Source organism: Nerophis lumbriciformis, linkage group LG08 (genome assembly GCF_033978685.3).
Source record: "Nerophis lumbriciformis linkage group LG08, RoL_Nlum_v2.1, whole genome shotgun sequence".
NCBI lineage: Eukaryota > Metazoa > Chordata > Actinopteri > Syngnathiformes > Syngnathidae > Nerophis > Nerophis lumbriciformis.
The window spans coordinates 37,784,146-37,790,460 of NC_084555.2; positions in this window are offsets into that span (position 1 = coordinate 37,784,146).

A 6,315-nucleotide genomic window follows, 5' to 3' on the forward strand; every position below is an offset into this window, starting at 1 on the left:
ACCGATCGGTGAGGGAACGCCGTACCCCAAAACATCTTGAAGACTACATCCTTGCCTATAATGTGCACCGACCTGCCCTTTCCTCCCCCCCTGCCGAGATGGAGGAGCAGAGAGGAGCAGCGGCCGCAGTGAACATTAGCCAAGCAGATGCATTGCTTCAAATAGATGACAGAGTAACCTCACATCGTGCCACGTCAGTCGACATGCTGAATGTTTCTTCACTCAGGAAACTAATGGAATCAGTATCAGTAAAGGAAAAGGAGGAGACGGATGAAATTACTCAACTTACTGCTAAACTCCGCCAATATGAGAGCAGACAACGGCGACGGCAACAGCTGATGGAACACATATCTTCCTTCCTCATGGAAGAAGAAATGGATGGAAATGACCTTCATACGGACAATGATCCTTCACCAGCACAACCTCCTTCAGTGAGTGACAATTGTGCTGCAATTTCCATTCCACATACTCCCTCACCTGAACCAGTAACAAAGCAGCTGCACTTTGTAAAGCCTCCACTTGGGGGATGTATAACAGCAAGCACGCATTCAGTGTCAGGGAATGAAACTAATAAAGTGGACATCATTCCCGCAGCTGCACGTGAGAGAGCTGCTTCCCCACTTACATTAACACAAGCATTCTCACCACAATGCCCAAGCTCCCCCTCCTCTGTTGCTTCATATAGAATGGTGTTGCCTGCTGTACATCAGGAACAACTCCCCAGCCAAGACACATTATTACTACAACTCAAGGGCCCCCCTCAGCACTGTGGCAAATCTGGAGAATGCATCCAACCAGCCGATCATCAACGCACTACAGCAACCTGTACACCTACAGTTGCTTCTTACAACCCCCTGAATGTGCTCAGTCATCCCTTTCCACCTGCAATACCGGACGCTCACTCAGGTGCAAACGTAACTCATTACCTCCCTGGGCTCACAGCAGTAACAACACATCAGTACCCATTATACACTTCACCACTAGAGGGTAGCATGCCCACAGTCTATCAGCCACAGATGCTGTGAAGTCACAATGTTCCCCCATTACCCACTAACTTGTCACAACGCTCAACATATGTTGTGTCACAACGCTCAACTTACGGGGTGCCACAACCTAAAATTCCAGATTTTACTGCAGACAGTGAAAGAGAGTTTGCTAACCTCAAGCTTGCTCTTTGTAACCTACTCGAACCCCATCCAGACTTAAGTGAGAATTATAAATATCATGTGCTACTTGAACATCTCAAGCTTCCAGAAGCCCAAATGATAGGTCAGTCGTGCCGCCACCATCCATACCCATATACAGCCACAATGCAAGCTTTGCAGTTCCAGTATGGTCAGCCACATCAGCTTTCTCAAAGCGAAATAGCTGCCATTCTGACCTCCCCAGATGTCAAGCCGACTGATGTTCGCACCTTTCAAAGCTTTGCTCTGCGTGTCCATCTCCTAGTAAGCATGCTGCTCTCCTTAGAGGGACCACAAGGCATGGAACTGAACTGCTGCTCACATGTCTATCGCCTACTTAGCAAGCTGCCAAAGTACCACAGAGATGGGTTCATCGAGCATCTACAGTTACAAGGCAAATTAAATGGCACAAGTCTGAACCCCTACAACCTGCAGGACCTAAATGGATGGCTTCAAGGTAAAGCACAACAGCAGCGCCTTTCCAGCAGATTGGTGCAACGCTATCAACAGGAGAAACCATCGGGGAGCGCAACAGAAAAAGGTCCCTTCAGGGTCAAAGGTCAAGCTACAGCTGTATATCATGGAGCAGCGCCAACACGACAGGGTGCCTCCACTAAGCACGCTCTTGCTGACACCAACAAAGCTAACAAAATGCATTGTCTCTTCTGCAATAGCAAGGAACACTATATTAGTCGCTGTCAACAGATCAGAAAACATTCTGATCTAATAAACATGACCACAGATGTTTCAGTTGCGACTGTTTGGGAGGCCCTTAAGGCTTACTTAAGAGGGCAGATAATATCTTTCATGGCTAATAAGAGAAAGAACTCTGAAGCAAAACAACTAAGTCTGGACAAGCAAATAGCTGAAATTGATAAAATATATGCACAATTCCCATCTCCTGACTTATATAAAGAGCGTATGAAACTTAAAGCAGAATATGACCTTATTTCATCATTTTTCATTGAAAACCTTCTGCTCAGGAATAGGAGTGTTCTGTATGAACATGGTGAGAAGGCAGGGGAAATTCTGTCCAGACAATTGAAGGGGGTAAGAGCTAAACAAATTATCAATGGGGTGCTTTCTCAGGATGGTAGGGTCACTACAGACCAACAGGAAATAAATAATATTTTTAAAGATTACTATTGTAAACTGTATGCATCCAACAGTCCCTCCAATCCCAATGCCATACAGGACTTCTTTAAGGATCTGCGTATCCCATCCTTGCCACCAGATCAGGTCTTAAATCTAGATAAGCCAGTAACACAACAAGAAATATCGGAGGCCATTAAGTCTCTGCAAACTAAAAAATCACCTGGTTTGGATGGTCTGCCGTGTGAATTTTATGTGAAATTCTCTACACAGTTAGCTCCTATTTTGGCAGCCATGTATTCAGAATCACTAGTAGCGGGATTTCTCCCAACCACCCTAAATCAGGCATGCATAACATTACTGGCAAAAAAGAGCAAGGACCCCTTAGACTGCGGATCCTATAGACCCATATCTTTGTTAAACACAGACTATAAAATATTGGCCAAAGTATTAGCTTACCGTTTGGAAAACATTTTACCCAGTTTAATATCCCCAGACCAGACAGGTTTTGTTAAGCATAGACGCTCCTTTTTTAATACCCGACGCCTGTTTAACATAATGTACACTCCTTGTCAAGCTGCTTCAGAATGTCTTCTCTCCATGGATGCAGAGAAGGCATTCGATAGAGTAGAATGGGACTACCTCTTTGAAACGCTGGCAAAATTCGGATTTGGGGAAACATTCATCACATGGATAAAACTGTTATATTCCAGCCCTTCTGCTATGATTCTGACTAATAATTTGTATTCAAGTCCTTTTGATTTACACCGTGGAACTCGCCAGGGATGCCCCCTCAGTCCCCTTCTTTTTGTCCTGGCTATCGAACCCCTAGCTTTAGCCATTAGATCTAATCACTCTATAATGGGCATACATAGAGGAAACATAGAACATAAATTGTCCCTTTATGCTGACGATCTTCTCCTTTATGTGTCCAACGCAGAATCTGCAATTCCATTAATTCTTAGCCTGTTACAACAGTTTGGTGAAATCTCCGGTTATAAATTGAATTTAAATAAAAGTGAGCTACTGCCCTTGAATATGGACGTCTCAATACTAGAAAACATTGGGTTGCCCTTTAAGATCACTACAGACAGTTTTAATTACCTCGGAATTACTATTACAAAGAATTTTAAAGACCTCTTCAGGCAAAACTTTGGGAAGTTGTTTACACAAACCAAGCAAGATCTGGCTAATTGGACTCCCCTTTTCATTTCACTTATAGGCAGAGTCAATGTAATTAAGATGACTGTGCTTCCAAAATATTTGTATCTGTTTCAATGCTTACCTGTATTTATCCCTGGTACATTTTTCCAAAAATTAGACTCAATAATCTCATCTTATATTTGGAATGGCAAACAGCCACGTCTGCGAAAGGAGTTTTTACAAAGAGCAAAACATGATGGAGGTATGGCCCTTCCAAATTTCTGTATGTATTACTGGGCCACCAACTTGCATTGCATGTCATACTGGACATATTACCATCTACATAAGGAAAGTCCTACATGGGTGAAGCTGGAGACACATTCTAGTGGTTCTGCTTCTTTAGCAGCCCTAATGGGTGCAGCTTTGCCTCTATCAGTGAAGACAATTAATATTAATCCTGTAGTAAGTCACTCGCTCAAAATATACTGTCAATTTCGAAAACATTTTAACCTGCAAGGAATGAGCCTTTTCAGTCCAGTAGCATCAAATCACTGCTTTCCACCTTCAACACTTGACACAGCTTTTAATATGTGGCATCAAAGGGGTTTGAAATGCTTCAATGATCTTTTTATAGACAATATATTCTCCTCTTTTACGGAGTTGTCCAAGAAATTTAATCTACCCAGTTCCCATATATTTAGATATTTCCAGATAAGGGATTATGTTAAAACAGTTCTTCCGCAGTTCCCTAACAAACCCTCTAAATCAACCACAGATGAAATTATGTGTTTAAATCCAATAAAGAAGAGGGCAATATCATATATACTTAATTTACTCTCAGTATTAGAATGCACTTCCATGCTAAGAATCAGAACAGCATGGGAACAAGACCTCCAAACATCAATAGATGACGTAACCTGGGCAAACATTGAGAAAAGGGTTCACTCATCTTCAATGTGCGCACGACACTCACTGGTCCAATTTAAAGTGATACACCGGGTGCACTTCTCAAAAGCAAAATTAGCAAAAATATTTCCCCATATTAACCCATTATGTGATAGATGTAAACTAGATAACGCAACATTAATACACATGTTTTGGCTTTGTCCGAAGCTAAAGGGGTACTGGAAGTCCATCTTCGAAGCACTCTCTACGGTTTTAACAATTCAAATCGATCCAAACCCTTTCATTTCCGTATTTGGAATCATTCCTGAAGGGATGGAACTACCTGTCGGGGGTCACAAAATAGTTGCCTTCACCACCCTCCTCGCACGCCGCCTGATATTGTTGAAGTGGAAGGAGGCTGACCCACCCTTAGTCTCCCACTGGATAAGGGACGTACTAGCAAACCTGAAGCTGGAGAAAATAAGATACACATTACGGGGCTCTGAAAACAAGTTTTTTAAAGTGTGGAGACCTTTTTTTACTTTTTTTGACCAATCTTCTACACAAGTGCAGGAAGAGCCCTAGATATGTACCTAGATATGGCCTTGTCATGCTGCGTCTACATTATGTTTCAGTTTTCAATTACTGTGTTTTAGGTGCCTTGTACTGAACTTTATCTATTTATTTATTTTTTTACTCCGGGTACTTTTGTACTCTTACTTTTGTTTTTTTGTTTTTGTTTTGAGTGACAGCAGGGGTAGGGGATGAAGAGGGTTTGAATATTTTGTCAATGTGAATGTGAAATCAATAAAAAGAACTATGAAAGAAAGAAAACATTCTGCGGCGCACCTGGATAAATGGATAGTAGAAGAAGGACGATGCTGGAGATGTGCACGTGCTCATGCACCCGACGCATGTACTCTCAAGAAGCCCTGCAGCGACTGCAATGGTATTCACCTCCAAGTTCTCCACAATGTAGCTCAAAGGTATACTGAAGACACCCAGATGACTCCCACAGAGAGTCGTGTCTATTTGACTCCCAGCATCACCTCAAGTAGAGTGCTCCTGAAAGTAGTTCCTGTACTGCTGCATCATAATTCAAAATCAATGGAGACATTTGCTGTCTTAGATGATGGGGCTCAAAGAACTATGATTTTACCTGACGCAGCACAACATCTACACTTGCATGGCCAACATGAAATTCTTGCCCTGCACACCGTGCGCACAGACCTTACCCATCTCAAGGGTTTAACAGTCTTTCCACTACAAAAAATATAGTATACAAAATAGAGGTTTTGAAAAAACTATTGTGGCATATTTTTTACCCAAGAGACGTATTTAATGCAAACAATGCAACGCTCTTGAGTCTCAGGAGGACGTGCTGACGAGAGAGTAAATATATATTTTGAAGTGTTGATCACTGCTAAGAAATGGCAAACACAAAACGACAAAACACTATAGTAGTACTAACTATAAAGTTGGCCTACAGCAGTGTGCGGTGAGATACAGTCTGGTGTGCCGTGGGAGATTATGTAATCTCACCTAACTGGGTTACAAGTTGGTACATTTTTAAGTCTACTTTATACCTTTTGTTTTCGCCCTCTTTTTGTGCCCTTCTGTGCACGATCCTTTCCATCATTTGTAACTGAGCTACTGTGTGGAAAATGTTCCCTTGTGGATCATTAAAGTTTGTGTAAGTCTCAGTCCAAAAATCTTTTTTGTAAACCAGTAATTATAATCCACAAATAATGTGCCGTTGTTGAGTGTCTGTGCTGTCTAGAGCTCGGCAGAGTAACCATGTAATACTCTTCCATATCAGTAGGTGGCAGCAGGTAGCTAATTGCTTTGTAGATGTCGGGAACATGGTTTGTCGTGATCACAATATGCAACCGACAGCGGGAGGCAGCATGCATGTAAAAAGGTATCTAATTGTTAAACCAAAAATAAACAAAAGGCGAGTGCCCCTGAGAAAAGGCATTAAAACTAAGGGAAGGCTATGCAGAACGAAACT